Source organism: Lactuca sativa, chromosome 3 (assembly GCF_002870075.4).
Source record: "Lactuca sativa cultivar Salinas chromosome 3, Lsat_Salinas_v11, whole genome shotgun sequence".
NCBI classification, from domain to species: domain Eukaryota; kingdom Viridiplantae; phylum Streptophyta; class Magnoliopsida; order Asterales; family Asteraceae; genus Lactuca; species Lactuca sativa.
Genome location: NC_056625.2, coordinates 251,413,689 through 251,438,639, shown reverse-complemented (window position 1 = coordinate 251,438,639; position 24,951 = coordinate 251,413,689). Strand labels below are relative to the sequence as shown.

At 39.5% G+C, this 24,951-nt stretch overlaps 1 non-coding gene and 1 pseudogene across 1 annotated transcript; one reads left to right on the top strand and one right to left on the bottom strand.

Annotated features, from left to right (window-relative positions):
• The first annotated feature begins 1,707 nt into the window (after positions 1-1,707).
• LOC111898167 (uridine kinase-like protein 4) lies at positions 1,708-16,565 on the top strand (annotated as a pseudogene).
• A 7,993-nt stretch (positions 16,566-24,558) lies between these two features.
• LOC111898172 (small nucleolar RNA R71) lies at positions 24,559-24,665 on the bottom strand. The gene has a single exon (XR_002852529.1). It is a non-coding gene; the product is annotated as a small nucleolar RNA R71 (small nucleolar RNA).
• Between the last annotated feature and the right edge of the window lie 286 nt (positions 24,666-24,951).

Sequence of the window (24,951 nt, the reverse complement as noted above, 5' to 3'; positions counted from 1 at the left end):
CTGGATAAATATTTATCTTATATAAACAACCCATAACATTTTTTTAGATCAAATTGATAAAAATGATATAGGAAATGGTATAAAACATTAAATTCTTAATTGACATTGTTTTACTTTTTTTTTTTTTTTAGAAGTCATTCATATTTATAAAAGTTTTTAGAAAACAAAGTGCATGCATAATATTTTGTACGTAATTTATATTTTTTGCGTTTGGAAGTAGCCACACATTAGACTGAAACTGGAGAGGTATGTAATATGTAAAAATAACAACATGTTTTCCTTAAATTGAAAGGACAATTAAGGGCGTGTTAGGCTTGCACCGTTTGAGAACTTCTGGCTTCTAACTTTTAAGAAAACGTTAGTAAAAAAGAAAAACATCGTTCGGCGACAAGATCGTTTAGCTTTTAGTCTAAACAAAATGCTCTAAAATCAAAAGCTACTTGGATTAGTTTTCAACAAAACGCTCCAAAAACAAACGCTACCAGCTACCCGTTAACCGCCAACCGCTACTAGCTAGTTTTGCCGAAAACTCCCTAAAAATGTAATAGAAAAATACTAAAAGGAAAGTGATAGTAGACAAAAAAGGATTAAATTTCTAACTAACAATGTACACTGAATCCAAAAAAATTGAAACCATTTCAAACTATATGATGTCATATATGCATTTGATCAGTTGCATATATAATTTAATAATTTAATGGAATTGTGATGTTTGAAAGCACTACAAGGGTCTAACCCTTTGCAGACGACACTTATCCAGACGACATATGTCGTCGGCAAAAGTCGATCTATAGAGACGACATGTCGTCCGGATAGAGTTTTCAAATATTAACCATATGTCGTTGACCAGAAAAGCTATGCAAATGACAAGTCGTTTGCATAGGCTTGGTGGGAAGGGGCAAAATATTGGCGGTATATCGAATTTCTATACAGACGACATGTCATCGGGAGGAGGAATTAAAAAAATATCTTCGATTTATTTTAATTCTTTGTCGCAGAAAAGCAATACAATGCCGTCAGCCTATGCAGACGACATGTCGTCGCTATAGGGTGCTTAAAAATTAATTTCAATTTATTTTTTATCCGTCTTGCTGAAATGGAATACGATGTCGTTTTGGTAAAGCTATCCAGACGACATGTCGTCTGGAAAAGGTGGGACCGATCCGCGTGAAAACCTTTTTTTTATTTTATTTTATTTTTTAATGACGTGAAGTGAAACGGCCCCGTTTTCGTTTGCCTATAGAGACGACATGGGTTTCGTTGTAACAAAAACGCTTTCGGTCTTCATTTTCCAATCGGCTGCCCCTTCCATTTTCCTCTCAAGCTTCGGCGATCCCAGGCATTTTCCGACATTCCACTTCATCGGTCAGCTAAAAGGTAAGGTTTTGGTCCTTGATTTCTTCTTAATTAGTAAGAGCTTGCGTTTTTATTCCGATTTTGGGGGATTTGTTTCCGGTTTTGGAGCCCTAAAATATTGCCGTCGGCCGGACAAGAACGGTGAACACCGCCATAGAAAACGATTTCGTGATATACCTATCTTCACCACCGACTTTAAGGTTGGTTTTTTTTTGTTTTTTTTCCCCTGCTTAAGGAAACGTGAATGCACTGCAATTCATTTTTTTTCTTTTTCCTTCAATACACCATGATATATATACTTTCTTAGATATTTTTTTTGGTTAATTGCTTATATACATATGCATTGTGTACATGTATGATTAGCGTGTAGTACTTGTCAATCAGGTATCTTTTTTTTTGCTGATATAATCCTTATTCCTCTCTATTTATAGTCTTTGTTAATCTGTTCTTTTGTCTATGATATGAATCGATCCATTTTACTATATTTTGTTTGAAGAAAAGCTGGTTTATTTAGCTGATAGGTACAACTTTGATCATCCTGGCAAGTTTTGTTACTTTAACTTGCTATTTTCTTGATATTTTTTTTGTTTCTAATCTGGTTTTTGTCACACCCCAAAACCATGAATGGCGGAAACGTTCACGGGTGGAGGACGTCATCTACAGTATCACAACAATGTAAAATAGTAAACAAGCAACAACATCATCCATTGCATTATAAGTAAAGTTTTAATACATGTGTGTTCTTTCATTGTAATAAGACACCAAAATATAATCAAAATAAGAGAATAGACTTGTTTGCTCCGTCTTCTCAAAACCTGGCCTTCGTACATGTCTACTGATGACCTGAGAATACAAGTTATTTTGAAAGAGAGTATCAGCTTTAAAGCTAGTGAATTCATAAGTATTTAAGTGTCATTGTCTTGCTTACTAAAATCTGTTTTAAAAGTCATGTAAACCTTTAAAAGAAAATGTTGATGTAAGTATGAAAAGCCCTAGAAAGTCCCTTATTTTCTATCAGTGTGAGATGTAGTCTTCTACCAAGACCCGAATGTTTTGTTATGATAATGTAGTCTTCTACCAAGACCGGAATGTTTTGTTATGATAATGTAGTCTTCTACCAAGACCCGAATGTTTTGTTATGATAATGTAGTCTTCTACCAAGACCCGAACGTTTTGTAAGTAAAATGATAGTTTTTCCTTCTATTGACTAGTACTAAAGTACCTAGTCTAACTCATCGTTTATGTGAAAGTATCACAAAATAAAGTAAACAGGAATATGTACTACTGTAAGTGTTATCACTGGGTACTAGGACTAACACGACATCGCGTTAAGCGAAAACTGCAACCTAATGAACATCCGAAGATTGTCCAGAAAAGTAATAGTGTAAGTGTCATCGCTGGGTACTAGGAGTAACACAACATCGCAATAAGCGAAAAGTATAACCTTATGAACAATCGAAGATTGTCCACTTGTCCTCTGTAGCAGCAACAGGTGGGTGGAGGGGTTAGCCCCGGTTATCGATCTTCCTAATATAAATAGTAACCTTAGACCTCCGTAGATGGTCATCGACCACTGGTGCTAATATGTGGGGTTCGGAATGGTAAGTCCCGCCAAGATATCCCATTGAACCGGGATAGGAAAGATAATTTACCCAGAAAGTACTAATAAATCATCCACGTAGTTCTAAGTACAAGTATCTAGGTAAGTAAATATATGATAATGCACCTATGTAACAGTGTTCATGTATGGTATTCATGTAAGTGTGTTCATGTATCAGGTAAGCATAGGTATATATACTCATGTATCAGGTAATGTACTGTTATAGACTCATGAATGAACTGATTCTTGTGTGATTCTTTGTAATAGGAATAATGTTTGATAAGTAATACATTTGATAACAAAGTATTTTAAAGATATAAAACCATTTCATGCATCACATTTTGTAGTATGTGAAATCTGTTGAACGAAAACACAGTTATAAAATACATATAGATGATTTAATAACATGTTGTTTTCTACTTGTACTCCCCCCCCCATTAAAGCCTTTAAAATCATTTAAAACATTGATTAGGGGTATGAACTCACCTGTAGATGGTGATTTGGATGAACCGGACGGTGTAGGATTGTTAGGTGTCAAGTGAGGACTTGTACACACACTACGATCCTAATGAACATATAATCACACATATATGCACTCAATTAGTCTTGAATTACTAATTGATAATGTTAAGACATCCTAGACATAATAACCACTTTATATAAGTGTTTTAAGCCCTAAGGATTGCATCTAAGCTATTGTGGGACAAGGCACTTGTGTTTAGGGTTCCAAAGGACCCCATATATGTGTTTACTCTTCAAACACCAACACACATGGAGTTTACGGTTGTAAACTCTTGAGTTTATGGCTGTAAACTCCCAACCATGGGGGTATTGTGTGTTTTGAAGTTCCAAATGATTCCTAGAATTATTCCAACTTGGTTGTTCAATTCTTGGAAGGGTTTAAGGCCTAGAAACACTCCTTTGAGGAGTTTACGGCCTCAAGGCCATTTCCTTTGGAGTTTACGGCCGTAAACTCCCTTGGAATGGTGTTTTTGTTGTTTTCAAGTCTCTTGCATATGAAGGATAGGTTCTAGACTTTTACCTAAAGCATATGAAGGCATTTGGCACAATTTGGTGCCCTTCTTTCATGTTTACGTCCCAAGAACCATGTCTTGGCCGTAAACTCACTTTGGAAGGTGACTTTGATGTGTTTTGGTCCTTGTTTTAAGTGGGAACAATTCCTAGTAAATGTCCAATGCCTTAGGTGCCTTAAAAGCACCATTTTGAGCTTGAATTTGGAGTTTACGGCCTAAGATATTCTTGGGCCGTGAACTCCCAAACATGGGTGGTTCTTGCTTGGTTTTATGTCCCTAACACACTCCTATACAAGTCAAAGGTAGTAGTATATCACGGGGAACAGTCTAGGCTTGGTTTCGGGAGTTTACCGCCCAAGAACACCTTGGGGAGTAAACTCCTAAATCGACTGATTTAGCTATGTAATCTATGTTATGAACACATTTAAAGCTTTCTAACACTACTAGAAAGAGTTACTCACATTTTGGTATAAAAACCCGAAGATCTGTGAGAGAGAAAATGGCTTTTCTCTAGTTGAAAATGTGAATAATGAATGAATTTGGTTCAGAATTCTATTTATAGTCCTGAGATATTTTTGGCAGAAAATATTTTTATTCCTGAAGTGACCTCTAATATAATAGAGTGATGGAATAATAGAGTTGCACTAAACCCTAGTGCATCCACTCTCCTGATATCTCCTGAAGTGTAAACCCTGAATTACTCAAACTTACACAAAAAAGTCTGAAAATTAACTGTGACTGCTATAACTTCTATTGAAGTGATATAGTTTGTACAGAATGGAAATTTCGGGTTGTCACATCATCCCCCCGTTAGAACGAATTTCGTCCCGAAATTAGAATTTAAGCAATTAAGAATTTACAAATAACTAAGCGAAAAGATGAGGGTATTTATGTTTCATCTGATCCTCTCGTTCCCAAGTGAATTCAGGTCCACGCTTTGCGTTCCAGCGAACCTTCACTATCGGGATACGGCTCTGCTTTGTTTGCTTGACCTCTCGGTCCATGATCTCTACTGGTTCCTCCACGAAGTTGAGGCTCTCGTTGATCTCGATCTCGTCGAGTGGAATAACAAGAGTCTCGTCGGACAGACACTTTTTCAAGTTCGAGACGTGGAAGGTAGGATGTACGTTACTTAGTTCGTGCGGTAGATTGAGTTTGTAAGCTATAGGGCCGATTCTCGCAAGAATCTCGAAAGGCCCTATGTATCTTGGATTGAGCTTCCCACACTTTCCAAAGCGTATCAAGCCCTTCCAGGGTGAGACCTTCAGTAGGACTCGATCGCCCACCTGGAACTCCAATGGTTTCCTACGCTTGTCAGCGTAGCTTTTCTGTCGGTCTCTAGAGGCTTTCAATCGTTCACGAATTTGAACGATCTTCTCTGTTGTTTCCCGAATGATCTCCGGACCCGTGAGAGTGCTTTCGGGAACTCGTCCCTTAGCTAACTGGGTATCACCCACTTCAGCCCAGCACAGAGGGGATCTGCACTTTCGGCCATAGAGGGCCTCGAATGGAGCTGCCTTTATGCTCGTGTGATAATTGTTGTTGTAGGAAAATTCGACAAGGGGTAAATGGGTATCCCAAGCTTTTCCAAAGTCAATCACACAGGAAAACAACATATCTTCTAAGGTTTGGATAGTTCTCTCACTTTGCCCGTCGGTCTGTGGATGGTAGGCTGTACTCATGTCCAGCCTAGTTCCTAGGGAACTTTGTAATGACTTCCAGAACCTCGAAGTGAATCTACTATCTCTGTCCGAGATGATAGATAAAGGAACACCGTGCAGCCTTACAATCTCCCTAATGTAAGTTCTGGTAAGTTTCTCCATCTTGTCTGTTTCTTTGATCGGCAGGAAGTGTGCAGACTTGGTCAATCTATCGACGATGACCCATATGGAATCAAGTCCACCTGTCGTCTTGGGCAACTTGGTTATGAAGTCCATAGTGATCCGCTCCCACTTCCATTTTGGTATCTCCGGTTGCTGCAGGAGACCGGAGGGTTTCTGGTATTCGACCTTGACCTTTGCGCAAGTAAGGCATTTACTCACGAAGGTAGCCATATCTACTTTCATGTTAGGCCACCAATATAACTTTTTAAGATCCAGATACATCTTATCTCAACCCGGGTGGACAGAATAACGAGTGTTGTGAGCTTCCATCATGACCAAGTCTATGAAGCCACCGTGTTTCGGTGTCCAGATCCGATCCATGAGGTATAAGGCTCCGCCACCCTTGACTTCTAAGTTCTTATCCATTCCTCTAAGGGATTCACCAGCCACGTTTTTCAGGTTTCATATCGTCGAGCTGAGCCTCCTTTATTTGCGTGGAAAAGTGTGAATGGATAGTTAGAGTCAAAGATTTGACTCTACGACCAGTATATTCTTTCCAACCTAGGGCGTCGGCTACTACATTGGCTTTACCCGGATGATAACGAATTTCGCACTCGTAATCACTAAGTAGCTCGACCCACCGTCGTTGTCTCATGTTGAGCTCCTTCTGGTCGAAAATGTGTTGTAGACTCTTATGGTCTGTAAAGATCGTGCTTTTTGTACCATATAGGTAATGACGCCAGATCTTCAGAGCAAACACAACTACTCCTAGCTCGAGATCGTGGGTGATGTAGTTAACCTCATGTGTCTTCAGCTGTCTCGAGGCATAGGCTATGACCTTACCTCGCTGCATCAGAACACATCCGAGTCCTTGATTGGATGCATCACAATAGACAATGAAGTCTTCTATCCCTTCGGGGAGAGATAGTATCGGTGCGGTGCACAAGGCTCGTTTGAGTGTTTGGAACGCTCTTTCCTGTTTCTCTTCCCAGTCAAAGGCCACGACTTTCTGGGTTAGGGTTGTCAGAGGTTTCGCTATGCTGGAGAAGTTCTGAATGAACCTGCGATAGTAGCCAGACAGACCTAGAAATTGACGAATTTCTGTAGGTGTCTTCGGTGCTGACCAGTTCTTGATGGCCTTAATTTTGGAAGGGTCCACGTGTATTCCCTCTTCGCTAACAACATGGTCCAAAAATTCGACTCGCCGAATCCAAAATTCACACTTTGAGAACTTCGCGTAGAGCTTCTCCGATCGCAATGTTTCTAAGATTTTACGGAGATGTTGACTATGTCCCCCCTTACTTCGAGAGTAGATGAGTATGTCATCAATGAAGACGATGACGAACTGATCCAAGTAAGGACGGCACACCCTATTCATCAGATCTATGAATACTGCGGGCGCGTTAGTTAATCCGAACGACATCACTACAAACTCGTAGTGCCCATAACGAGTTCGGAAGGCTGTCTTGGGAATATCCTCCTCTAACACTCGTAGTTGGTGATATCCGGATCGTAGATCTATCTTCGAGAAGTAGTTGGCTCCTTGAAGTTGATCAAATAAATCGTCAATGCGGGGCAAGGGATAACGATTTTTAATGGTAAGTTTGTTGAGTTCTCTATAGTCGATGCACATGCGAAACGATACATCTTTCTTCTTGACGAACAAGACCGGTGCTCCCCATGGAGAGAAGCTTGGTCGAATGAATCCCTTCTTGAGAAGTTCGTTAAGTTGACTGGAAAGTTCCTGCATCTCGGCTGGTGCCAGACGATAAGGAGATTTGGCTACTGGGGTAGCTCCTGGAACTAAGTCGATTCTGAACTCGGCTTAGTGTTGCGGTGGTAAACCGAGAAGTTCTTCTAGGAATATGTCGGGAAAATCGCGTACTTCTGGGATGCTCTGGATGTCTTTCATTTCTTGACTTGTATCAACGACGTGTGCGAGGAATGCATGATATTCCTTTCGCAAGCACTTCTGGGCTTGAAGGCACGAAATGATGCGAAGGCTCGTAATAGGTTTGTCGCCATAGATAACTAAGGTTTCGTTGTTAGGAAGGTCAAGACGAACTGCTTTTTCAAAGCACATGATGTCGCCGCGAAGAAGACTCAACCAATCCATGTCGATGATAACGTCGAAACATTTAATTGGAACTGGCATGAGATCTATCTTGAAAGTATGGCTATCTAAAGTTAAGGTACAACCTACGTATATGCAGTTTGTACTCTCCGTTTTCCCGTTAGCCATCTCTACTGTGAATGAATGATCTAATGCACGCGGTTTTTGTTTAAGCAGGTGTGCAAATTTGTGACTTACGAAACTTTTCTCTGCCCCACTATCGAAAAGTATGCAAGCATATGAGTTATCGAGGAGAAACGTACCAGTAACTATCGTAGGATCAGCTACCGCTTCCTTGTGGCCTAGGGCCATAACTCTTCCTACTCCGCCAGCCATCCCTGCTTTAGGGCAGTTCCTCTTGTAGTGGCCCACTTCGCCACAGCCGTAGCAGGCTTGGCCCATACCGGTATTAGGAACTTGGGCAGCCTGAGCTGTTGGAGTTTGGCAGAAACGGGCTGTGTGCCCCTTCCTGTTGCAGTTGGTGCATTGCATCTCCCTGCAAGGCCCGCGGTGGTGGAAGCTGCATTTATTGCACTTCGGGAGAGACCCAGCATAAGTTTTTGCTGGTAAGGGGTTCGCAGGGACAACAGGAGTTACTGTGGCAGCATTGATTGCCACAAGTTGTTGTTTATTGGAGGATCCTTGAGAAGCCCCTCTTTTCCTCTTATTCCACCCCTTCCTGTTGTTGGGGTCGGGGTTGGACTTTTGTGGTACGGGTGTAGGGATTGTTGGGTTCTGAGGTTTCCTGTGATCTATGAGAGATTGTGCCAGTTCCTTGGCACTATCAAAGGTGATAGGCCTGGAGGCTAGCACACTTGACTGGATCTGGGGCGATAGTCCCCAGATATACCTCTCTATCTTCTTGCTCTCGAGAGTAACCATATCGGGGCATAAGTTCGCCAGATCACAGAACCTATTTGTGTAGGTTGTGATGTCGGATCCAACCATTTGTAGACCCCAGAATTCCTGCTCGAGCTTTTGTACTTCGCCTCGAGGACAGTATTCTTTCATCAGCATGTCTTTCAACTTTTCCCAGCTGATGGAATACGCCACCACCAGAGTCAGATACTTAACATGGCCGTTCCACCATGTTAATGCTCTGTCAGAGAAGGTATAAGCTGCGAACTTGACCTTGTTGCCTTCTTGGCATCCGCAGATTTCGAAGACAGATTCCATCTTCTCAATCCACTGCCTTAACACCATAATCCCACCAGTACCAGTGAAGTTTCGGGATTTGGCGTTTGTGAAGTCCTTGTAGGTGCATTCCCGAGGGTGTCCATGGCTTTCGCCGTGGTTCGAGGGAGGTGCACCTGTTCCCGATCCACTAGGGACAGGAGCGTTGATTGCTGACACAGCAGCTGCAACTGCTGCGGTGAAAGCTGCCTGGAACATGTTGGCATCAAAGGGGTTAGGTGGTTGAAGAGGTTCAGGTGGTGGTATCGGTGTTTCGTTGTTTGGGTTACGCCTTGTACTTCTACGTGGCGGCATCTTTACTATACGTTTAAAAGATGACGACATGGATAAGAGTAAATGCTTAATGAATGTGTCTCATGGACTAACTACCCATAGTCCAACAACAGAATGAATAAATGACTAAATGAAGATGACAACATTTAGATAATGATTTCCATAAGATTAGATATCTGTCAATAATATTGAGATTACAGATGTAACAAGTTTGGGAAAAATGGCCTAGAAGTAGGCCTTACATCAACCAAGATGGAAAATTTTGACAGAATTAAGACTAGATCAAGACCTAACAGGTCTAAGATTTATAAAGACAGGAAATTAGACCAAAGTTTTACATAAACTAGGTTATATCCAAAAGATGAGTCGACGAGATTCTATCGGCGACGAGAACTGCTTGCATGAGTTCTCGATCCCAACAGTAGACGTTCAATGTCCCTCATACGCCTGTCAGCTCTCACTTGCTGAGCTCGAAGTTCTCTAACTTCAGCTCGAGTTTCAGCAAGTTCCCTCTGCAGATTTGCATTACGGACCAGAGTCCTTTCATGAGCAGACTCTAGTTGGCGAATGTGGACAGTGTTAACACCAGAGTTGGCGTCAACTTCCAAGATTTGATTGATAGCCACCTGAGCCATTATCGTGTTCCGAGAAATCCTACGCACCATGATTGGTAGGACTCTATCAGCAGAACCTCCTTCAGTGAGGTTGTAGAAACTTCGGTCTCCATTGTAGGGAATGGGTTGACCCTGTTCATGACTCCATGCATTCAAGTTAGTGGCCCACAGAGGTGTGGGTCCTTGAAATGCGGGACGGGGGTTCAGGTTTGGGTTTACGGACCAAGAACCATGTCTTGGCCGTAAACTCACTTTGGAAGGTGAATTTGATGTGTTTTGGTCCTTGTTTTAAGTGGGAACAATTCCTAGTAAATGTCCAATGCCTTAGGTGCCTTAAAAGCACCATTTTGAGCTTGAATTTGGAGTTTACGGACTAAGATATTCTTGGGCCGTGAACTCCCAAACATGAGTGGTTCTTGCTTGGTTTTATATCCCTAACACACTCCTATACAAGTCCAAGGCATTAGTATATCACGGGGAACAGTCTAGGCTTGGTTTCGGGAGTTTACCGCCCAAGAACACCTTGGGGAGTAAACTCCTAAATCGACTGATTTAGCTATGTAATCTATGTTATGAACACATTTAAAGCTTTCTAACACTACTAGAAAGAGTTACTCACGTTTTGGCATAAAAACCCGGAGATCTGTGAGAGAGAAAATGGCTTTTCTCTAGTTGAAAATGTGAATAATGAATGAATTTGGTTAGAATTCTATTTATAGTCCTGAGATATTTTTGGCAGAAAATATTTTTATTCCTGAAATGACCTCTAATATAATAGAGTGATGGAATAATAGAGTTTTACTAAACCCTAGTGCATCCACTCTCCTGATATCTCCTGAAGTGTAAACCCTGAATTACTCAAACTTACACGAAAAAGTCTGAAAATTAACTGTGACTGCTATAACTTCTATTGAAGTGATATAGTTTGTACATAATGGAAATTTCGGGTTGTCACAGTTTTGTTTTCTTGTTTCTTATTGTACTTTTCAAGATGCTTTTGATAATGAGAAGTTACTCTCAGTTGTGGAGATGTTGAAGCAGTGGATATTCCAAAATATGACTTCAGAAGTTACAAGAACAACATCTCTCGAAGGGTTAGTTAGTTCATTTAACATACACATTTCAAAATGTCATTTTTGTAGCTTTTTGAGCATCTGATTGTATCTTTTATTGAACATATGGCAGGTGAATCCTTCAGATGTGATAATTTTGGAAGGCATACTGATTTTTCATGATCCTCGTGTATGTGATTTGATGAACATGAAGATCTTTGTTCATACAGGTTCTATATATATAACATCAGCCCAATGCTCAATGCTTTAATGGATTATCTTTTTTTACTTAATTGTTATTTTCAATGCAGATGCTGATGTATGCCTGGCAAGGAGAATTAGGCGTGACACAAGTGAAAAGGGAAGAGATACTGGTATGGTTCTTGATCTGGTCAGTTCAAGATCCAAAATTAATATATCTCTACATAAAAAATTATAGTTTCTTATAGGAATTTTAAAATGTTTATTTAACTTATATTAATGCAGTACTCAAAGTTCGTGAAGCCTGCATTTGATGACTTTATACATCCAACAAAAAAGTATGTTGACATCATCATACCTCATGGAGGAGACAATCATGTAGCTATTGATTTAATTGTCCAACATATTCGGACAAAACTTGGACAACATGATCTTTGTAAAATATATCCTAATTTATATGTCATTCACTCAACTTTTCAGGTACCATTTTCTTAAAAAATATATATAATATAACCTTATTTGTATCTTTTTTTCTTCATTGTTATATCTCCATATATTTTTTTGTTGTGATGCAGATACATGGCATGCATACACTGATACGTGATGTTGAAACAACAAAACATATTTTTTTGTTTTATGCAGATCGTTTGATCTGTTTGGTGAGTTGTATTTTTCAGGGCTAGAAATGTCATTTTGTGTTTTATCATTAAAATGATGATTTCTGTAAAAAAAATGTAAGAACTGTACACAAGTGTAGATTTTTGTAAGAGATTATGTGGTGTTTCTGTTATTAGAAGGTATTTGTCTTATCTTCAAAACCATAATCATTTCAGATCATATTGTATTTGTCTTATCTCAATTTGGAAGTGTTTTTGGATTTTAATGGTATGTTATGTTATGTTTATATTATTCTGCAAATTTCCCTTTTGGATTTGTTTTAAATGGTATATGTAACAAAACCTGTGGAAAATATTTAAAAAAAAAGGCTATAGAGACGACATGTCGTCTGTATAGCTTTATAAATGTAAAAAATGATTTCCCATTCCATACGACATGTCGTCCGTATTGATCAAGTTTTCCAAACGACAAGTCGTCTCCATAGGGTCACACTTTTAACAACTACAAGTCGTCGGTATAGGGTCTGAATAAAACTTTTTCTTATTTCTTCGAAAATCAATCCCGACGACCTTTTATAGACGACATGTCGTCTGGATTGACTATGCTATACCGACGACACCTATCCCGACGACATTTTCGACTTTTAGCGATGGACCTATACCGACGACTTTTTACAGACCACATGTCATCTGTATAAGTTTTAGAGATGACAAGTCGTTTGGACAGAGTCCAAAATTGTCGTCTGCATATGGCTCGATCCTTGTAGTGAAGATCCCAATACACTTCTTTTATGTAATTTATATACTTGCATGTAATATAGATTGTAGCCCTTATATTTGAATCTTTCCAATTGACTTTCAAGTCAAATAGGCCACCTGTCAACTATAAATTTAGGCTTATATGATGCAATTTGCATCTAACATTTAACTGCTAAACTGATATGGTTAATATGCACCTATATATATATATATATATATATATATATATATATATATATATATATATAGTGAGAGAGAGAGTGTAACGCTTGAATCTTGGTAAGTTCCTCTTTTGACCTTGCATATTTAAATTGTCCTATTTTGACCCTTGAGCTGTACACGGGGTGTACAACGAGGTACACTTAGCGTACAAGTGATGAAGCGAGTAAGCGGGGCATACCTAGGGGTACGCTTAGCGTACTCATGGGAGGGTGTGATCGGGTCCAGATGCGTACGCGGGGCATACACAATGATTAATGAAAACCCTAATCTTAGGGGTTGGCCACTATATAAGCATCCTTATGGACTTGAAACCCTTATTTCACCAGCTAGCTTGTCCCTTTTACCCTGCATTTGAACCCTAATCTCATCTTGTGTGATTTTGAAGTTTTGAAGGCCATTTGGAAGAGTATTTTGGTGCTTGAAGGAAGGTGTCCATCCTTGAAGCTTAATTGAAGGAGTGAAGGCTTATAGATCCAAAACCTTATCATCCTTGGGCACTTATTTGAGGTATAAAGTCGTGAAATTGATGCTTAATAGCTCAGGTCTCTTTTGGTTTGGGTTTATGGACACTTTTGGTCCCATTGATGAGATCTTATGAGTCCACATCATTTTTGAAGTTTAGAGTTACCACTCTTGGTGTTATTTGGGTCCTTGAGTCATAAAGTTGTCATTTTGAGGTTGAGATCCATCCATGCATGAGTTAGGGCCATTTTCATGGAAGTGGAATGTTATATTTTGAGTTTGGGTTCATTTGAAGCATGCAAAGTCACCAAGTTCGTGCCTTTATGGGTCTAGAAATTGATTAGGACTCAGATCTGTGGTTTGGACCTTTCGGATAAGCATTAAGTGCTTAATGTCAAAAGATGGCTTAATAGAGGAGTATGATGGGCATACAAATCTGTACGTGCAGCGTACAAGCCAGCAAGCGAGTACGTGCTGAATACAGCTGAGTACGCCCTGCGTACACAATCAAAGTGGGCTTCACATATTTAGGCCTCGGTTTGGGCCATTTCTTGGACCTTGTTGCTTTGGGCCTTATTGGGCCATCCGAAATCATGATTTTGGACTAAGGATATGATTGGACTTTAGGGTAAGGCCCATTAGAGGGTTTTAGGCCCAATTTGGAAAAATTAGGCGATAAGTGGGCCACTAGTGGGCTTTGGGAGATTGATTAGTGTTGGGCCTTTGATATTGTGGATTTGGGATTTATTCATGGATCAAATTAGACCAGGGATAAAATGGTCATTTTACCCCAAGTATGGAGTATTGAATATTGATTAAGACTTAAGTTTTGATTAGGTGTTATTTTGAATTAATAGCTAGAGGAGTCGTCAGGGCAGCAGTTAGGGATTTCTTTATGTGAGATTCAACATTTGAGGTAAGTTTCCTCACTGGGTTTAGCGGGTCTAAGGCACCAATGCTGACCCCTATTGATTATGTTAGGATGCTAGGAGTCTGCGTGACCCATGCATGTGTTATGTGCTGCTATATATACCGGGCAGGGCTCGATGCTAGGCGAGGCCTGGGGACTGGAACATATGCTAGTGTTTATGATCATTATATGTGTTAGCATGATTATGTTATATTGATCATATGTGTATAGTGGGCGAGGCCCAGTGACAGGCGAGGTCTGAGAATAACATATCTATAAATCGAGCGGGGCTCGACATCGGGCGAGGCCCGATGTCAAGCGGGGGCCCAGTATGTGATTTATTATGTATGGTATGGGTAGTTTGGGGAAGTCACTAAGATTTGTGCTTATTGTTTTCAGTTTATGTTTCAGGTACTTCCGGTTACAAAGGGAAGAGTTTGGGTTGACTGCATCGCACACATTATTGGGATTCCGCATATGATATTTTACTATGATTTTTATGACATTTGATACATTGGATATTTTGAGATGTATGGATGATATTTGGAAATACTATTTTATCTATTTCAAAAATGAAATTTTTGGGACCATATTTTGGGATGTTACAAGTTGGTATCAGAGCCTTGCTTTGAGGGATTCGGGCACACTCTCGGATGTGTCTGAACTCAAACTAAGGACTTTGTAGAATTTTCAAAAGAAGATGTTTTATAAAAAGGAGTTCTAAAAATAGATAAAGGGTGTGATGCATGCAATCGAACGTGCTCAAGTAAGTTTTCCCAAATTACCCATACATGTTATTTGATATGCTTGAATCTGTGAATCACATGCTAGTTAGGGATAAGGATCTACTCAGTTTTGCATAATAGAATGCTAGTAGAGATGCCTTTGTATGCCTGTTGTATGAGCTTGTAGACTTGCATGCTATTACTGATCAATCAGTGATAGGATGGCCTGATTAGGTTATGCTTGATTCTGATACTTGATGCTTGAATGTTGCTTGCTTTGTGCTTTTAGGAGTTCTAACTAGCTTCAGCTAACTAATAAAAGAATATACTAAGTTACATATCATGGGAACTAAGTAATTTTAGAAGGTTAGGTTTTAACTCTATTGCACAACTCTTGTTTGAGTCCAACCATTGTAGTGTGAGACCTCTCATTCGAAAATTTATTTAATTTTAGTGATATGTGATAGTATTCGCGAGTTAGTTAAAAGGAGATAGCATGAATTCCTTCTGCTGCTAATGGCGGAGAGTGGTGTGGAGTTGCCCTAGGAAAACCTAGGAGCACTACTAGAAAAACAACCTTTTACGACGCTCGTTGCGCGTCGTAAAAGGCTCAGACGACGCGCAAATGCGCGTCAAGGAAGGCCCTATCATAAAGAGAGACGACGCGCTTTTGCGCGTCATCTATAGACGACGCGCATTTACGACGCTCAATTACGACGTGCAATTATGACGCACGTTTATGACACGCAATGCGTATCAAGGAAGGCCCTGTCATAAAGGAAGATGACACGCATCCGCGTGTCATAACCTTACGACGCGCGTGTTAATGACACACAATGCGTATCATTAAAACCCCTTGTCAAGAAAGGCCATGTCATAAATGAAGATGACACACATTTTTGCGTATCGTAATTTTTATTTTTCTTTTAAAAAAACTTATTTATAGATTTACTAATTTTCAAATTAAATTTGCATTTCATGTCTCCTAATAGAAAATAAAATACCATATACAAAAAATACAATCCATTACACAAAAGTTAATGTCATACAAAATACAAAATAAAATACAATAAATAAGAAAGATAATTCATTGCACTAAAATGTCAAACACAAATAATCATTGCTAACTATATAACCTAATACTACATTGCTATTAAAGGACATCATCATAAGTCACTGAAGGTCTTGGAACAATGTTCTCGTCATCAACTCTTACACCAACCTTGCTTTAGTAGATGACTTTCACACAATCAATTTCAAACAATTATACAAAGAATCATAGGAGGCATACAGGATATCGAAAAATTTATAAGATTATCCAACCAAAATAAAATAACATAAAAAAAACATACCTGTTATATGGCAGTGGCAGCGGGATTTCTCCGGGTTGGCTTCAAAGGTGGTCTTCAGGTGGTGGCTGGTGGTCACCGAAAAACAACACATCCGTAAAAAAAAACAAATCAAAGAATCCTTACCTGTTCTGTGGGCAGTGGCCACCGGATTTTGGGGGTGTTCAACGGTGTTCCTCCGGTGGTGGCTTGTGGTCATCGGGGATATACGGGAACACAACAACATACTTCAACAATTGTATACAAACAAGAAATTACTAACCATAACTCTATATGGATGATTGCTTTTATGAGGATAAACCTCAACACCAACAGAAAAGCACTCAACACATACATCAAAATCAGAGCAACAAGCACTCAACACAAAGAAGAGGACCTAACTTTAACTTCATGTAATTTTAGTTAATAGTGGAAAAGAATCCTCTCCCTTTGTTACTTCCTTTTCCACAACAGCTCCCTTTGTTTTTGCTTTTTCACCAACACCAGACTTCTCCCCCTTTTCTTTCTTTCCACTTTTATCTGCAAACATTATTAAAATTAAATATAATAATAATAATAATAATAATAATAATAATAATTACCAACCCTTTTGCTTTTGACTAAATATTCAGAGGTTCAGGGTTTTCAGGGAAAAATGATAATGACCTTTATCTTTATCTAAATTCACTCGATTGAAATTCCCTTTGTTTTTCTTACTTTGACTTGTGACACTTGCTAGAACAGAAGAAGCAATCTCATTGGCTCCATAACTAATGGAACTCAAGATTCCACCAGATGGTGATCTACCAAGTCCTTTAACATATAAAGGGGATAAAATCAATATTTTAAAAGGATGACCCCTCTGGTTGATCTATCACCTCAGTCCACCTTATAGTCCATTGGTGTAAAACTTGCGCCCAACCTGCTGTTATGAGTCCAAAGCAATATTCAGTAGAAAACTCAAGATTCAAATGAATCGTATTATGCACCTAGCTAGCTTGTTTAGCTATATATATAATTAAACAACTTTAAAAAGGGTACATAATGAGTGAACATACTACCAACTGGCTATTAATTTTAAAGACTATTGCATGTGTCGTGTAGTGTTAATTTTAACCAGAAAGCAATCAAGTGAAACTCCATCATATATATATATATATATATATATATATATATATATATATATATATATATATATATATAGTTAGAGAGAGAGAGAAAGAGAAAGAACCTGTTGTGCCTGAAGACAAGCATATTTCCAAAAATGCCCTTGCACAACAAGGTGGATTGCAACCATTACTGGATTCCAAAAATGCCCTTGCAGGACAACAACCTGTTGTGCCTAAAGACAAGCATATTTCCCTTGGACGCCCTTTGCAAGCCCAACCGGAGAACAGGGTGACAAGGGCAATATCGGAAGGAGGAGCTAACAAAAACCATGTGTTAAGAGTTAGAAACTTAGACTTCACAATGAAGAAATAAATAAACAATGGTTTGAGAAAAATTTGACAAAAATAGACAAACCTGCCATATGCATATTGTGGAGAAATGATTTTGATTCCTCTTCAGTAAGTGATCCAACTAACCATGGTAAAACACATTCAATTACTCTCAAAGGCATTACACATAAACTTTGGTATAAGAGCTCTCGTTGTCTTTTAGGAGTAAAATGCTTGTGTGCAAGTGGGAGAACCTGAAATTGAAATCACATAAGGGCGTTATGGTAAATAAAAGTCATAAAAAGAAAGACTAGTGATTCACTATTTCACTCATTCACCTGAAGTTCTTCATTTTGAAATGTTTCTTAATGATGGACATGATATGATCAGCATGTGAGCATAACTTTGAACAAAATTCAGATGAAGATGAAGTTGCTCCATCTTTTTCTATGCTTTCAATCAAACATCTAAATTTGTCAAAGTCACTCTCTTCTTCTGTGTGTTCTTGGGCGAATGACAGCTCAGTAGCTACAGCAGGGAATATAACTTTATCTTCCGCAATACTACATTCAAAAGGATAAAATTAGTATCAAATTATCAATGTTTCAATATGCAAACTTGTCAAATTCACGTGATTGCTACAGAAGGGTACCTATGGAATATGCAAACTTCTGCAATAAATTGGAGTCTTTTATTAAACGCGGATATATCTGAAAAGTCTCCAGATAACTGTATCCTTCTAGCTGTTTCAGCTATATCAATTAATTCTTTTATTATGGCTTTTTGCCAGTGTAATATTTAATCTACATGGTGATCAGGTAATGAATCTGTGGAATCGTCAATTGACCTCAAGAAAGATTCTCGTTTTTTAGGTCTGGAAGATAAACATGGACAATAATGCCGTTCCTCACACTCTTGAGAGCTTTTTCGCTTTTTAAAACCATTTGCACCATCCATCCATGTGAATATAATCTTAAATTAGAATAAGAAGTAATTTGTCAGATAGGAACGAGAAAATGAGTAAAAGATGAACACGGACAAAAATACCCTTGCTCACCTGTTTAAGTAGCTTTTCTTATGGGATTACTTTGCATAAACAATTACACATCTCATGGCGTTCTTCAGAAAATACAGAAGCTGAAAGCCATGGAAGAAACTTTGCCATCATGTTTAGAAGGTCGCATAAAAATAGTATAAAGCAAAGAATAATTTGATTTATTACCGATAGATCTTTGAGGAGGTGAAGTGTGAAGAAAGCTATGGGGGCTAGGTTTCCTTTACGATTCTAGGGTTTGATGAGTTGTGTCAATCGAACGATACAGCCCAGGAGATAACTGCTTGCTCTTTCATGGGACCTTCTTTGAGAATTTTAACAAACAACGAGCATACACCGGTGTTCAACGCTCTCAGGATTACGACTAAGTAATCCGATTGCAGACGCAATGTTCTCCTGACCTTCTGGGGATTGAGAAATGAAGGAGAAGAAAATGTAGAGAGAGAAAAAAAGTCTGAGAACCATTTGAAGAAGTTAACGAATTCAGATGAGAAATTAGGGCTCATATGAAGCTGTATCTCTTCCGTCGAGAACCCCTATGAGTTTGATATGTTCAAAAGAAGGGACTATATTGCAATTTTGTTGTGGGAAAAAAGAGGATTGGTGATGTTATTAGGGTTTTTTGGGTATCAGAGTGAGAGAGATAGAGATAGAAAGAGAGAGAGAGAAGAACGATGGAAATAAGGCAGAGGGTAACAATGGCGGTCTTTCAAACTTTTGGGATTTTCGTTTCCCCCCAGCTGCAAAAGAAAAGAACGCGCCTTTCATTAAAAAAATATAAAGTGACATTTCTAGACGACGCCCATTTTTTAATAAGTGCCCTCCGTGTTTTTTTTTTGTTGTTCGACATTAATTTTAGGGCACGCATAAAAGCGTGTCCACTATCCTTCAAAATTTAGAAGAGAAAACATTATTTTTAGGGCACACGCTTTTGCGTATCATAAATCACCGCGTGTCATTGTTTGCGCGTCATTAAAGGGCTGTTTTCTAGTAGTGGAGAAGATATGGTGTTGGGAGCCTTATCTATGAGCGATGGATAGATGGACTTGGACTAACCTGGTTGAGTTAAGGCAATTGTTGAGGAAAGTATGGATATATGTGGAATGTAGTATGGGACCGTACTACTGGAAGCAGAGGATCCATATTTGATTCAAGGAGGGATGTGATAAAATCAGGAAGCTTGTAGGGTTATTTTGATGTATATTCTGATAGTTTTGTGGTCTCTTGTTAGTATGGTGGTATTGCAAGGCAGACTAGTCGGCAGTTCTGGTGCTGGGGAGGGTTCATGCTCAAGATCCGGAGTCGGGAAGCTCGATGGGTAGACTAGGGAGTTTCTGTCATCAGAGATTACTCGTTGCATTCTCGATCAGACTCATGTGATCTTCGGCTCGGTAGAGGAGGGTATCTTGGAGGTTTTGAAGGAGAAATTGAGCTCGTTTCATTCCGAGATGATGGATGTAGCAGGAGCTCGATCGTTGACATTCAGGGAGTTCTGAGCTTGTGGAACTCCAGACTATCATGGGGAGAAGGACCCCATTGCGAGTAGGCGTTGGTTAACAGATGTTGCTAACGCTTTCCGCACTAGGCGTTGTCCTGAGGGGGACAAGGTCAGACTAGCTTCCTGTCTTTTGAAGGACAGGGCTCGAGACTGGTGGGAGGAGGTAGGTAGTGTTGTGGGTGATGATGCGGTTGATGGTATGACCCAAGATGATTTTTCGACCAGGTTTCAAGCTGAGTTTGCACCGATTATTAAGGTGTAGCAGTTGGCGCGAGAGTTCCAGGATCTCCGCTAGACTAGTGAGACGGTGGCTGAGATCACCGCTATGTTTCAGGGAGAGGGCGCTTCTGGTTTCGCAATATGTGGTGGACGAGGAGATAAAGAATGCCTGATATCATGAAATGCTAAGGAGTGACATCCGACGGTTTATGAGTCAATCCAGCTGCAAGATGCTGGAGGATATGATTGCTTGAGCCAAGGAGAGATAGATTAACCTAGAGATGGAGAGGGAAAGGAATTCATATGAGGTTCAGACATCAGGGGGTTTGGGAAAGAGGCCCAAGGTATCGGATGCGAGATCGAGGGGACATCAGGGTCGTAGCCACTATGGCAAGTGCGGCAGGAAACACGAGGGTGCATGTAGGAGTGGTACTGGTGGTAGTTCTGGCTGCTTCAAGTACGGCCGAACCGGTCATTATAGCAGGGATTGTACTGCTACCACTACACAGGGACAAGATCCGATTTGCTTTCATTAAAATCAGAGGGGACACAAGAAGCCCCAATGTCCAAGTCTGGCTACAGCAGGACCGGTGTCAGCACCTGCTCCTGCGACTTCGAGGATTACTAATGGCCGCAGGGCCAGGCAGATGCGCCTGCAATGAAGAGAATGGATTTCCAGCTGACGGTAGAGGAGGCGCGTGCAGCTCCCGATGTTGTGATGGGTATGTATCTTCTACTTATCTCTTTATTTATATTGAATTGTTTCTTATGTTTATGTGTCTTATTTTAGGATCGTTCCTTGTGAACAATATTTCTGCTCTGGTATTATTTGATTCGGGGGCTACCCGTTGTTTTGTGTCACTTGCGCTTAGCAAGAGATTTTTTGGAGCTATGGGGGGGTTGGATCGTCCTCTTGATGTGGAGATTGTTGATGATAAGACGGCTAGGTTTGCAAGAGTTCATTGGGATTATACTCTCCAGTTGTTTAGTGAGCGGTATCTGGTTGATCTAGTTCCCATTCCTTTGTGGGGGAACAATGTCATTGTGGGCATGGATAGGATGAGCCCTAATGGGGAAATGATTGACTGTGAGCAGCAGCTAGTGCGGGTTCAAACCCCAAGTGGGGGAGAGTTGGTGATTCAGGGTGAGAGACCGCAACCTGGGCCGGTTATGTGATCTGCAACGAGGGCCTAACGCTATCTTCATCACGGTTGCTTGGGTTTCGTCGCCTATGTCATGGATACCCGGTATAAGGGTAAGGCGACCGTAGAGGGTGTTCATAGGGTGTTCATGTTGTCTGGATAGGGTCCGAATTTGTCATCGCCATAGGGTGTTCATGTTGTAGTGTACATTGAGAAGGCTAGAAAGAAAATGAAAAATGGGATGATATGAAACATAGACCCATCGTGTTCCAAGTTCGGGACTTGGTGATGGTGAAATTACTACATAATCAATTCAAAGCTTTGAGTTCTTTGCATAAAAGTCTAATCAGGAAGTATGACGGATCATTCCCCATTATCAAAAGAATTGGGTCAACAGCCTACCAACTAGAGTTGCCTCTACAATTCAAGATTCATGTGGTGGTACATGTTAGCTTATTTAAACGGTATCATGGAGACGAAGGCGATTCCAATAGAAACTAGTCCAAGCGGGCACCAACGACCATCACAACCCAGTTTAACAAAGGGATTGATTGCATCTTGGTAGATCAGTGATATGTGCATAATTAGCCATATGTTTAGTATATATTTTTATTAATTTTTAGCTAATTAATTGTATAATATGGACAAAAGGTACTTAATAAGGTTTAAAACAGTCCAGAAGACATACTTGGAAGCAAAAGGAAGGAGGAGAAGCAATTAGAAGCCGGAGAATGAAGAAAGAAGAGAAAACCTAGAGATACTCGGCGAGTCCACGAAGCTACTCGGCGAGTTCCGAAGAATGTTCGCGAAGTAATGACCATAATCCATACCGCACATGGATTTAACGAAGGTACTCGGCGAGTTGGAGAGCTACTCACCGAGTTGCCCCTATTTTGAGATAAGTATAAATAAAGGATCTTATTCCGAATTGGGGGACTTTCTGGCTTTTTTGGAGGATAACCTGCGATTAAAGAAACCTTTAGAGACCTGAAGAACCCTAATCTTTGATCTCTTGAAGACTCAAGGCGAATTAGGTTAAATTTTCCACTTAATCTTAGGATTGAATCATGTCTAGCTTAGTTAAATTCATTTTTGAGCTTGTTCTTACTGTAATCATGAGCTGAATTTTCGTAGTTTCTATTTAGGAAAGACCGAGTTACTCCTATGGTTTGATTTATACTTTTATTGATTGATTATTGGTGATTTTATTAAATTAAGTTTGTTAAAGAACCTTATGCATTAACCATAACTATTTTCTGTTAATTAGAAGACAATTAGGCTACATGAACATCTCTTAATTGTTAACCTCATATGCTTTATGTGAACACTTCATCATATGCCTAGGATTAGTGAATATGAAACTAGGATTAATTAGAGAATGGGTAAATTAATGTTTGAGCTTGTTTGAGAAACCAACAAACAAGAGGTTAGTTGAATTATCAATTTGATTAACCAATTACAAATCTTATTTAATCCAAATAATTGAACTAGGGAGTTAATTAGTTTAAACAATTGGCCACTGCTTGAATTGATTAATTTTCTAAGGGTTAGTAATAGTGAATGCGAACCTAACCACTATTGTTGGTAACCAATATCAATTAATTTATCACTTTATCATAACATTAACCATAGGAGTGAATTGGTTGGACCTAAATAGAAACCCTTTATTAAATTTGGTGAATTTTTACTTGTTTTTAGTTGCTTAGTTAATTGCTTGTTAGGTGGTATATTTAAGTTTCTAGTCTTGTAAAACTAGAGAAAAACCCTTTACTTTTATTACTTGTTTAGTTAAAATTAATTATTAGTTTAATTTTCGTTCCCTGAGTTCGACACCCTACTTATCCAACTATACCACTAAAAGACAGGTTCACTGCCTTTGTGTGTTAAATTTATAGTTTTGAAGTAGGATTAAAACCAATGCATTTCACACACATCAAGTTTTTGGCGCCGTTGCCGGGGAACGGTTCAAAAATTAAATCTAATTCCTAATTTTATCGATCCTTTGTGTGAGTTTTTCTTGCAAAAAGTTAAATTTTTAGTAATTCAGTAAGTAGGTTATGTTTTAGTATTTATTGGTTTTTAATCGTTTTATTTAATTCTGTCTAATTTTTTTGTTTAATACAGCATACTCGCAGAGTGCACTCGAACGTAATCGGCGAGTTCACTACTGTTTGATAGTTTAGTTTTTATTTTCATTTTGTTTCATCTTTTGTTCTTTTTAAGCGTTTTTTTTGTTCTGTTGCAGGCTTTTCATGACCAGAGGATACAACACTCCACTAGTGCCCCCTTTTGAAGACCCATAATCCGCGTTAAGGAAGAACAAAGGCAAAGATGTTGAAAGCTCGAATACACCTAAGAAGTCGCCTTTGTCTAACTTGAAGACGGTCTTTGGGAAGAAGAAGAGTAGCAAATTAGGAGCATCCAGCACCTCTTTAGCAAGCAAAGACCCAATAAAAGAGGACACCGAGTACGAAACCGAAGGAGAAGAAGAACCTACATTCAGGCACGATTCCGATTCCGATAACGAATTAGCTATTCTCATGGTTAACATCGATGAAGTCCCCATGGGGGAATGGAAGAAAGGATATGCGATGATACCGGGACGGGACTCATGCAATCCGCAATTCCCGCAAGTGCCACTTTTGAGCTAAAGGGTCACATTCTTGCTCTACTCAAGGAGATCCCCTTCTAGGGAAAAGACCACGAAGATGCTTACAAACACTTGGATGAAGTCAATGATGTAGCTGATTATTTTAATGTTCCAAAAGTGCCTCGCGAAACTCAGCTACTTCGCATGCTTCCGGTTACATTGAAGGGTGCTGCAAAGGATTGGCTCAAGTCACTTCCCCCCGGATCCATCACTACATGGGCCAAGATGAAAAAAGAGTTTATGGATCAATTCTGCCCACCCTCCAAGATATCTAAGTTAAAGAAAGTCATAGCCAACTTTGAATAACAAGCTGGAGAGTCACTTTATGAAGCTTGAGAGAGGTACAAGAGTTTACTAAGGAATTGCCCACATCATAACCTTAATAGTCAACAAGAAGTCTCCATTTTATTTGATGGAGTGAATGTTACAACAAGGCAATTACTTGACTCGCAAGGTCCACTCACAAAGAAAGCACCCCCGGTGATAAAGCAACTAATTGAAGAATTCTCTGAGCATTCTAGAGAATACCACAATCCAAGGAATGATGTGCTTATGCAACTTCAGAAGATTTGTCAGCAGTCATGGCTATGTTGAAAACCATGGATAGGAGGATGGATAAAATGGATCAAACGATACATGCTATTCGGGTGGGTTGTGAGAATTGCA